General features: G+C 42.6%; 1 pseudogene across 1 annotated transcript in view; it reads right to left on the reverse strand.

The window, feature by feature from the left end:
- The window catches only part of LOC144373981 (single-minded homolog 2-like), a 36558-nt pseudogene extending 27186 nt beyond the window's left edge, over positions 1 to 9372 (reverse strand). Inside the window, exons 1-2 of the transcript XR_013433521.1 lie at positions 9345 to 9372; positions 8633 to 8784 (exon numbers count right to left, since the gene is read on the reverse strand). The product of XR_013433521.1 is annotated as a single-minded homolog 2-like (transcript). The remainder of the gene's footprint in view (positions 1 to 8632; positions 8785 to 9344) is intronic.
- Between the last annotated feature and the right edge of the window lie 2448 nt (positions 9373 to 11820).

An 11820-nucleotide genomic window follows, 5' to 3' on the forward strand; every position in this document is an offset into this window, starting at 1 on the left:
ATCCCCTCAGAAGGCTTGCATGGCTCCACTCTCGGCATTGTTCCTGGAGCATCTCCTTCAAATATGAGGCAAGCAGAGCACAGAGAGAATTCTGTTACTGATATCCCCCTGTCACCTCCTCACAGCCACCTCCCGAATCTGGGCCTCTGTGATCGACCTCAATGGAGATTGGCCCATGTGAAAAACGTTTACGTCATTTTGTTGGGAAAAGAGAGAGAGAGAGAGAGAGAGAGAGAGAGAGAGAGAGATATGAACCTTCTTCTTTCAAGTCATTCCTGTTACCCCTTAAAAAGTTTTAAATAAACCAGCAACATTTAAGTCAGCCACATGAGACAGAGCTATGGGGCACATTATAGAGTGTTATCAAAATGGGGAGTTTCGAGCTAAACACTAAAGGAGCTGGATTTTTAAAATCATTATTTCAATGACTTATTATATATGTATTTATTTATATATTTATTCTGGGGGCTGGAGGCTGAACCCAGAACTTCAAGCATGCTAGACAAGCACTGTGCCATTGAGGTCCAGCTTATTTTAAAATAATTATAATAATAATAATGTTTTAGTATTGGCCTGTAATGGATACCCTTATCCATGTTTTAAGGGAAAAAAATGATCATTGTGGTTTGCCTGAAATTCTTTTTGAGAGAAAAATAGTATTTTGCGGGGCTGGGTTGTAGCTCAGTGGCAGAGCACATGCCTAGCAAGTGTGAGGCCTTGGGATCAATCCTCAGCACCACATAGAAGTAAATACATAAAGATATTCTATCCATTTACAACAAAAATTTTAAAAATTTAAAAAAAAATAGTACTTTACTAACGTCTCTGTTGAGAAACACCTTCAGGGACTTGCAGGAAAACTTGTATCTCTACTAATTAGGGATGGGATTTGTGTTTTAATCCCCAAATCTTTTCTTCTATTTCCAAAGTTGCTGTTCTCATCAGAGATTGGAGAACCAGGAGGGGCAAGAGGCAGGGAAGGAGGGCTTGATTTTCTGAGTTCTTGGGTCCATTATAAAACGGACAGGAAAACACTAAGACTGTCTAGGAAGTTTACAGCTGTCAAATAAAGGAAATGTTTTTACAGAACAAATTCTGGAATGATAAAACAGTGCTGACCTTAACTCAAAATTATGGTTGATATGTGTTTCCTGTATTTATTTATCTATTCATGCTTTTCAATGCAGGAAGAAATGTGACTACCTTGCAGGAAAAATATTGTGTGTGTGTGTGTGTGTGTGTGTGTGTGTGTGTGTGTGTGTGTCCGTCTGTCTGTCTGTCTGTCTAGAGAAGGAGAGAAAGTTGTTGCCATAAGACTCCCTGGACTCATACATCAGACTTATTAAAACAGAACTTCGATGTGATCCCTTATTATTTGTAGAACCCTGCTAACTACAAAATGAATGACTTTTCTACTAAGAGCTTTTTTATGTTTTGCTGAATAGCTTTTCCTCCTGCCAAGAAAACTGCCTATGATAAATACAACACTAAAAGGGTATATTCTGTGGGGAAGGGCAGAGTCACTCGGCACTGGGGAAATGCACATTACTGTGTTTTGGATGTTTTGCTGAGTATGGTAAATTGAGCATTTAAAAATAAGATGGTGAAGATGGTTTGAGTTTCAGGGTTCAAGTTATGTCAAAAAATATAAAACATCGTCCTTTCTCTTTATTTCAAAAGTGAAAGAATTTGGTCTTGTGCCTCTAACTTACACGGTTGCTGTTTGTATTATTGTGTTTCTGGTATCAATCTCAAATATTACATTTTTCTTTATGTGTCTCATAAACAGCTATTTTATATGAAAATGTATACCAGTAACCTCAATGTTATATAACATGGAACTTTGGTAAGGAAATCTGAACCACAAGAATATTTAAAACTATATATAGTAGCTATACAGGGATTGTTTTTGCTTAAATATAAGTAAAATAATTACAATAATAAGAACAAAAAAGGAATCAAATCTGTTGGTAAATGTTCAGTGAATGTTATGGGTAAGAGTGCTTCCCGGCACTACTTTTTCCAACATATTAAAATATGTCTGTATGTTTTTGTGCCTGCAAACCTGACAGAATCCCCAGGTTGGATGCAACTGTTTTCTAATGCTCAGCCTCTGGACTAGGTGGACAAACTAACTGTATTTTCTGCTTATCTCTGCCGTTTTTAATACCACAGTTTAGCAACAATGACCTCTTGTTTACTAGCTTAAGATTTAAAAAAAAATACACTGTCATAAGACGTAGATTTTTAAAAATTCCAATACTGGAATTAAAAAAAGTTTAATGAATCCTTTTTAAGCCTGGTGCAGTGGCACATGCCTACAATCCCAGCTACTTGGGAGAATGAGGTAAGTTCAAGGGCAGACTGAGCAACTAAGCAAGACTTGCCTCAAAATAAAATAAACATGGTTTGGGGGTATAGCTTAGTGGTAGAGCACTTGCCTAGTATGGAAGAGACTCTGGTTCCATCTCCAGCATTTAAAAGGAAAAAAAAAAGGCTTTGGGTATGAAGAATATAAAGAATCATTTTTACATCCTCAAATGTATAATTCAGGTATTTAGATAGTACAGATCAAAAGCAGGACAAAACAGAACAATTCCCTTCTGCTGTGAATTTTCACATGATTATGGCAGAACTGATGGGGGAAGGTATGTTCCTGTGACCCTCTACCAAGGAGTGTAACCTTGACTTAACATGAACCTCACTTAATGAGACAATGTCACTGAGAGTAATTGAAAGTTCTAGGAACACAGACGAGCACCATGTAAATATAAGCTATTACTACAATTGCTATTCACCAGAAAACCTTTTAAAGCATTACTCTGTCTACTGGGTAAAATTTTACTAATATTTTTGTGTGTATGCTGGGGATTGAACCCAGGGCCTGGCGCAGAGTAGGCAAGAACTCTACTACTGAGTTCTATTCCCAGTCCGTAAGCCTATTTTATTAAGGTTTTTGGTTTATTATATTTGTCCAATTCTTTTCTAATAATGAAAATAATCTAAAGGGTGCAAAACATTTTTTAAAAGAGTAGTTGGGTATTTGACATCCTATTCAATACTTTATTTTACTGTTTAAGTAAAGAAGACAGAAAAAATACACATTGCAATTCTACCTAGATTTCCTTCTATGGAGTTAATCATGAACAGAAGGCAGATCTAAGAGAAAAGTTTGTTGTTGCTTATTTAAACAGTTCACTGCGGAACACTCCCCAGCCACTGACCAGGGGCTCACACTGTCATTAAAGTGTTTTTGTAGCTGCAGACGGAGGCTAACACAACTCCATGGAGAAATCAGAAAAAAATCAGTTGCCCTACATGATCAACTTGACTTATCTTTTTTACAATTGTCCTTTCATAGGCAACAAAGAAACTAAAGGAATCTCTACAACTTGCTTAGAAAATGGTCATACCTGGACTTTCTTCCCTTTTAAAACAACGATACAAAGTTGTATTTTTGCATATGATGAAAAAGAAACATCATGCTTTTATGTTGCCTCCATTTCCTCATGTGGAGTTAATCTTGACAGAAGGCTTAGTCATTACCTTTCCTGTGTGTTGGTCATTCTTAATTATTGTGTTCATAATCAACAGACTCTTTTTCCCGTATAAAAAGAGTCTGTGTGGAGTACAAGGTAGGCTGGTAGGCTGAGCTGCCTGAGTGACAGATTGCTTAAGTTGTGCTCAGTACCTAAAGATGTGCCCACATATTCCAAGTGACCGAGCAACCCTAAGAGATGCCCACCAAAGGACTCTAGTTGCAAACTGTGTTTAATGAAAGTGAGGCTTTCTGGCTTTTGTATAGCTCCCTACACTTCACAAATCACACAAAATAGTTATTCTGATCTGTTTCCCAGCATGATCTGAAAGAGAGACAGAGCAGGCATTACCATATTATTTAAAATATAACCCCAGGACATTAAATTCCTGGATAGTTGAATTTATTTCCCATTTTGTTTTGACTGCTAGGGATCTCAGATATAAATTTAATACTGAAAAATAGTGGTCAAATTGATTTCTGTGATCATATGCAGAAATAAAACTTTGTATCCTTGTTTTAAAAGGGAGGAAGGGCTAGTACTACCATTTTCTAAGAAAGTTGTAGATTCCTTTAGCTTCTTTGTTCCCTGTAGAGAAGACAATTGCAAAAAAAATAAGTCAAGTTGATCATGCAGGGCAACTGATTTTCTTCTGATTCCTCGATGAGGTTGTGTTAGCCTCCATCTGCAGCTACAAAAACACTTTAATGCCAGTGTGAGCCCCTGATCAAAAATTTTTTGACAAATCATCTTAAAAATATATGAAATATTTTATCTTATTTGTGACAATATTGTAAGACTATCAAAAGTAAATTATAATTTTAAAAGGTAAATAATCCACAGATTAGGTCAGAAGTAGAAACCAGTCTAGGTGCAAGTAAATAATTCTGATTAATTCTAAAAAATGTAAAGTAATAAATTTCTTTTTTCTTTCCTTTCCATTTACTTGTGGAGGATTGGGGATGAGGAGTGGGCAATACTTATTCAGCTAAGCACATTCTCTACCACTAAGCTGCTACAATCTCCAATCCCATAGAAATAGTAAATCTAATCTTCTCAAAACATTTCTCAATCTGTACACATATTTATCCCTCGGTTCACATAGATGCAAGAGTCAAGCTTTGGAGGTTGGGGTTGTGTGCTTGCCTAGTATATGTGAGGCACTGGGTTCAATCCTCAGCACCATGTAAAAATAAAATAAAAATATTGTGCCACCTATAACTAAAAAATAAACATTAAAAAAAAGAATCAAGCTTTGATAAACTATTTGGGATAGCAGATTCCATAAGAGAAGAGAGAGTAAGAAACAACCTTCTAAACTATTTTAATATGCAATCTCCTTTAACAGACTTTGCATAGGAAACACATAAGCCCATTTGGATGTGGAGAAGGATGTGCATACATTGGAAGAGATGGCTGTAGAATAATGACAAGTTTTTTTTTTTATGTACTGGCAGAAAAAGAAAAGGAATACACCCAACTCAGGTTCCTAAATTTGGTAATTTTGTTTTTCAATGAGAAAAACTCAAGAAACATTAATAGGCATGTTCCATTTGGGCTTAACTGTGGGAGGAGGATGGACAGAACAGGTCACTCACACGCCTTTCGCGAGCCCTTGTTCTGTCTCTGTCATTCACTGAAGTATGTCCTCACTTGTGATGAAAAGTCACGCTGAGAGCTCACAATATAAAGGAACGTTTAGTCCTGGCATGTATAAAAAAAATGTGACTTTTATCTCTCTGTCCCACACTTGTTAAATCAGAGATGTGAAAGGGAAACCCAGTCTGCTTCTCCCTGTCCAGGCCATCCACAGGCCCAGACAGCAGCCGGACACTCCACCCAACCTTCATCTGGCTGGGGGTCCACAAGCTGAGGTCATCTCTTCCTTCTAAGGGAGGAACCCCCTTTTCAGAAGATGGTTTCACTTTTCCAGAAAAATGGGTAATATTTAAATGTTCTAAAGAAACCAGGACCTTGCAGTGCAAAACAGTAGTAAACTGAATTTTATGAGTTTCTATCACAAGCATATAAAATGCTTTACTGAAACAACCACTGAACTGAAAAAACTCAGGAAAAATGACCTTGAATTCCATGTGAACACTCATAAATCTACCCCTTCCCTTTCTGTCTCCCCAAAACACATGCCGCATAAATCCATGTTCTACAGCAGCTTCCTCTCACCTCACAGCAACGCACAACACCATGTGCAGCCCAGCATGTGTGGACTGACTGGAGGTCCCCTGGGGAAGCTCTTTTCTGTGCCATCTAACATCACTAGGTGAGCAGGTAGGGCAGGGCATACATAGGACAGACTCAGAACAGGGCTGGCCACAGTGAAGACATAGTGGTCACAAGCCTCAAAGAAAAAAGAAAGGAAAAAGGTAAAAATGTGAAGAAGAAGAAGGAGAAGGAGAAGGAGAAGGAGAAGGAGAAGGAGAAGGAGAAGGAGAAGAAGAAGAAGAAGAAGAAGAAGAAGAAGAAGAAGAAGAAGAAGAAGAAGAAGAAGAAGAAGAAAAAGAAGAAGAAAACTGCATGGGAATCCTATTAAAGAGAAATTTGGGGTTGGGGGTAGAGCTCAGTCATAGAGCTTGTTCAATCCCCAGCACTAGGTGGGGGTGGGGGTATTTTGCAGTTATGAATAATGTTCATACACAAATGCAGACTCATTTTCAGGCTAGGCAAAGCTGTCACAATCTGCTACAATTTAATCGAATATTTTGATTGTACATAAAATTAGGCCATACCTACCTGGGACAAACCTAAATGTACAGAAGCCGTCTCGGATATATACATGATTTTGCCATCAGATGCTCCCACAAAAACAAATCCATCCAAAGTTTGAAAAAGAAAACGTATCAGGGTAAGAGATGTTAGTTCTACACCAGCATTAAATCTAGAAATTTTGCTGTCACTGGGCTGGAGGTGAAGTGGGAGGAAGGCATAAAGCTCAGTGGTGAAGTGTTCGCCAGCATCCATGAGCCCAGAACTGGGGAAAAAATCAACGCATATTTGTTAAATTCAAAAAAGAAGCCAGGGCCATGAGGACCAAAGGTGACAACATTCAAGGTTTATTTCCCAAGCCAGGCTCTGAAATGCTTTTAAAGCACTTTAAAAACAACCTTACATCCACATCACAAAAATCATGTGAAACATTTGAGAATTCCTATCATGCTCACTTTAAATGTAGTAGCTTTATTGTTTGGAGTTATTTTAGCACTTAGCACAAATCCGGAGTTCTATGGTACTTAGGGGAACATCCACTACTATATAGACCATTTAAGTCATAATTGGCAGTCATTTATACCACTAGGACATACTCGTTATTTGCCACCATATTCTAGTTACCCATAAGTATCATTTGAATAATAAATTCCGACCACTGCTGCTCCCCAGAAAATAAAACAAAATACCTGATTATTTTACCAAAGTCTATAGAATTAACTATTTCAACTTTGTAAGAGATTGAATAACTTTTGCCAAATTCAAGGAGAAAAAGTATCTTCCAAAAAAATTAAAACTACCCAAATGAAATTCTGATTTTTACCTAATCCCTCTAAAAATAAGATAAAACTATAAGAGATAATTAAGACAAATAAAAAGGTAATGATTATTTTTCTGTGTCAAAGACTTAACTTTTGAAAAAGGAAACTGTACTTTATTTAATCATTCATATTTTATATCCAGAACCAAAGAAAAGCAATAAAGTTTGTGAAAGACCCATACAATCCGCAGTGCAACTCCCAAAAAAAAATATTCCAAATTAATTTATGGCCACAAATTCTATTTTTACAGCATGTAATTGAAACCAGATTACCTTTGGGTTTTCTACCCCCCCCCTTGGAGGTGGGCTATAAAGAATGTAGCAGAAATGAAACTTGAAAGATATCCTTACATTCTGCTGTCTCAAATACCGTTTGCTGCAAAAATTCTTTGCTAACTAAATTATCACTACCTTTCCCTGTGCTAGGTTGAGATCAGCAACTTGATTATGTCTTACTTTCAGGTTTCTAACTCAGCTACAACACATTTTCCTAACAGAATCTGGGACAAACTATAAAGCAATTTCTAAAGTTACAGACACTTTGATGTATTTTGCATAGTTGCTAAACTCTAAAACCATTAGAGATACATTTAACAAAACAGATCTCTTGCAACATCTAGGAAAACAAATAAAATTGAAGAAATTATCATAATTAAATTCTAAACGTTACCAGCAGTAGCTTAAAAAATAATATTCTTAATGGAAAACATGGAGTGTGCTTTCCTAGCTTCAATTACCTAATTCACTTACATGTATAATAACTGCAAAGACAGCCATTCCACACACCACTCAGGAATTAATTAAATGTAAGACCTCTGGAAGTGTTGACTTTGCCCACCAGACTTTCTCTGAAGTTCCCCTGCAAGCACTTAGTTGTCCCTGATATTAGTGTCACTTATAATGTGGACAGTATGAAACATGGAAAACATCCAGAGCAAAGCTGGAAGGGCGGGCAGCCGGCGAGCTGAGGGTGTGTGGGCCAGGCTCCCAGAGAGCGTTACCTGGTGGGCTGCTATGCCACCGCAGTTCTCTCTAGTTGTGAAAGTTCCGGGTTTCAAATATTCCCCCATTCCCTTCTCCCTCGCACATGTATTTTCAAAAACAACACACGCACACGCACACACAAACACACACACTCACACTTGCTAAACGCTGCCACATTGTGGCTCAATGCTTCCTGATCGGTGCTTCTCTGGCTCCAGAGCCTGGCCCGGTGTCTGGGACAAACCGAAGTAAGGTTGAAACGATTTAACCACGTTCAGGGGCGCCTTTCCGCCTAGGTCTGGGTGAGCTAGAAACTCCTGGGGCGCTGGGAGGGAGAGGGATGCAGGCTGGGGCTGGGGCTGAGGCTGTACCGGACAGGCTAAGCATCCACGCTTGGGTTTTGACCCTCCCGGGCGGGAGCCACCCCCACCCCTGGGACTTCTTCAGCTTGGGGGCGGCCTGTGGATTTGTGCCGCGCACCTCGAGACTCGGGTGGCAGGGTCGGAAGGGAGCCCCCGCCTGGGCGACTGGCGGCGGCGGCGCTCCTCCCCCGGCGCGGTGGTTCTACCTGCAGCAAGTGCGATCCCAGCTCCTTGGCGACACTGTCCAGGGGCCCGGTGCGACTCGGCTGTCCCCATGCATCTCCTAAACCTGGAGAAGGAAATGAAACAACCAGTAAACGGCCGCGTTCAGCAAGAGGCGGTGGCGCCACGCAGAGCGCTCAGAGCCTGAGCTCCCTGAGCTCCTCGAGGCTGGAGCGTGCCCCTGCTTCTCCTCTGCCAAGCATGCTGCAGCCTGTGCCCTCGCAGCCGCCCCTTTGCCCTCGGTTTAAAAGAAAAAGACCTGAGGAGGAATTCCCTTCGAGGGCTCCAGCAGAGTGCCCCTGCGCTCACTGAGCCAAGCAGGTGGAAGGCTCCCTCGGGTCGCCCAAGTGCTCTAGCTCTGAAATTGCCATTTTATTTGAAATGCCACAAAGTAATCTAATCTGCTTTGAAATTGGCCATCCTCGTAGCCGAATGGGGATATCGATTTGACCTGTAAATATTCTCCTAAGGACCTTCTCTTCCTCCCTTCCCAGGTGTCGCCTGCAATTCTGCTTTTTCCCAAAGACAGAAAGCCTCAGATGGAAAGGCCCCGCCGTCCAGGGGCAGCTTTTCCCATATTAAAAAAAAAAAAAAGAAAAAGAAAATTTCCCTCCCCTCCACGTTATCCCATAGTCTTCTCGGCTCTCACTGGCTTCCCGGAAGAGCTGTCCCCCTTCCAAACTCAGGAAGGTTTACCTGGGGGTTTCCGGGGAACACCCTCCATATCCGCCAGCGGCGGGCGCGGGACGGGCCCAGAGCCGGGAGAGCCCAGGGTAGGCTCGAAGGTAAAGGAGAGGGGGCGGTTCTCGCACAATCAGGAGCCCCCCAGTCCCTGTGCTTTTTAACTGCCTCATCCCCAGAACCTCCTGCTCTTCCCCACCACCTCCCCTACAGCCACCAGTGGTGCAGAAAATGCGTCAGGGGAATGGGGGCCCTGCGCATCCGAGTCCTCTTTCCCTGCGTGCTCGGACCAGCCGCTGTGACTGGGAGACTCCGGGCTTGCCTCTACCAACTCCAGAGGAAGCCAGAAAGCTCCTGAGGAGGCGGCGTAAGGAAGGATAGAAGAACCTTTAAATTTCCCCAGAATCCTTCTGTTATGGGGACCCTCCGGTTAGCACCTCGGCCTCTGCACCAGGAGACAGAGGCAGGTGACCGCCGTCTCCATTTGCGCCCTAGCCTCCTTAACCTCCCTCTTAGAGAATATGCCCTCGGGCTTTCTCCCTACTCCGGGAGCTCCCTTTCGGATCTGACCCCTTCAGGGTTTACGCGTCCTCCCGGAAACCGTGGGCCGGACCCAGATCGCGCCCTTGAGTGCGGGACTGTAGGTCAGGAGTCGGCTGAATTAGGCGAGAAGTGCTGGGCTGAAAACCTGGTCAGCTGCGGTGGATCCAGTGTGGATCCCTAGGCGGCAAGTCCTCTCTAAACCGAGAGCCTGGCATGAATTCCCGGAGAGTCGCTGCGCTGGCACCGTGGGTCTCCTTTCTGACTCTGTGGGAGTCCGAGGCCTCCACCCAGGAGGCTGAAAACGCAGCTTGAGGCCCAGGACTTTGGCTTTTAGATCTTTCTTGGAAACAGTTAGGCAACTAGAAAAGGGATGACCTTTCATTTCTCCTCCTGGACTCTAAGAATCAGAGTTTATCCTGGTCTAATAAGGAAGTGGTCAACTTCCACTTATCCTGACATTCCCCCTCCCCAAATATAACATGCTCGAAGCTTTTTATTCTTGGCGCCTAAGCCACCACTGGGTGAGCATAGGTAGCTCTCTAACCCCAGGAGACTGCTCCCACCCCCAAGCATCCTGATCCTACCAGGGCACCACCCTCACTCTCAGGCTTTTCCTGCCCCACACCAGGCAGGAAGCCTGATAGGGCAATAGAAAGAACCAAGATTTAAAACCAGTGGGACGTGGATGAAGAAAGAATTTAATAAGAACCTAGGAAATCCGATTTCCAAAAAACTAACAAATGTGCCTTGTAACTGTCCTCCTCTTCCCTGGCTCAGAGTCCGTCCAGATCCCTGGAGCTGAAGCAGCCTTGGCCCCAACACAGTGCCCAAGGTGAGCAGGGCCTCCTGGCTTTTCGCTTCTTGCAGGGTCAGTGGTCCAAAGACTTGGAGTAAACTTTTGGTCTGTGGTAATGGTCTCCAGACCTGGCTCCACTGGCACAAATGTTTCAAAGCCGGCTGAAGGTTTTGGCTCTCCATGAAGCATGTGCTAACTAGTTATAGATTTTTCACATTATTCAAATATTCAGATATCTGAGAGATCTTATTCTCTTATATCACTATAATTTTTCTGCAAGTTCCCATGCCTCTAATGTGCTGATGGAGATTTCAACTGCCCTTTAGGATCCTGGCTGGAGATAGCTAGGCGTCACCAAATGGTTCCCCCAAGCACTCCTCACCTAGGGACCACCTCACTCTAAGGCAGTGGCTCTGCCAGCTCTTCCATTAGGAGCCACTGTGGTGAGTTCCTTTTTCCCTCAGCCCATAAAAATATACTTTGGGCTGAAGCAGAGACTGAACAAACTAAGGTTTGTAATAAAAAGCATCCTCTGGGTAATAGAAAGCCATATACACCCCTGAAAAAGTGAATCTTTAGGAATGTGGCCCTTACCTGAACCCAGGAAAGGGATTGGTTTATTTATTTGAAAAGTGGGGGTGGGGTAGAATTGAAGTCTGGGCTAAGCTCCTTCAGAGTTAGAAGTTGGTGAGCTATTGGTGGTATTGACTGCTTTCAGAGCTGAGACCTGTTGTTTCTCAGCCCCCAGGTTGGATTTCCCCAATCCTGCCTGCCTCCACAGAAAAAGCTTCGGACCTCTGGCCACTGGCATTTAAGGATGGCCAGGCTATAGGGAGCCCACAGGGAGAAACTGGGGCTGCTAGGTCAGGGCAAAAGGGAATCAAGCCCACATGCCCCACTTCTGCCAGTTAGCCTTTAGGTACCTCCTTTCCTGCTTGCTCCCGGGGTTTATGGGTACAGGGTCTGTTTTCACCTGCTGCCTGTCCTCTGGTTTAACCCCCACAGACTTGCTGTCTACAGAAGCCACCTAAATATGGTTCCTCTTCTCTGATTAGTCAGCAAACAGCTTATGAGCAACTGTCCTGTGGGTCTTCAGTCAGGCTCTGGGGTATCTCTGGATGTAGGTCACAGACCATAAACATGGGGCTACAA

This window comes from Ictidomys tridecemlineatus, unplaced genomic scaffold (genome assembly GCF_052094955.1).
Source record: "Ictidomys tridecemlineatus isolate mIctTri1 unplaced genomic scaffold, mIctTri1.hap1 Scaffold_54, whole genome shotgun sequence".
Taxonomy (NCBI): Eukaryota; Metazoa; Chordata; class Mammalia; order Rodentia; family Sciuridae; genus Ictidomys; species Ictidomys tridecemlineatus.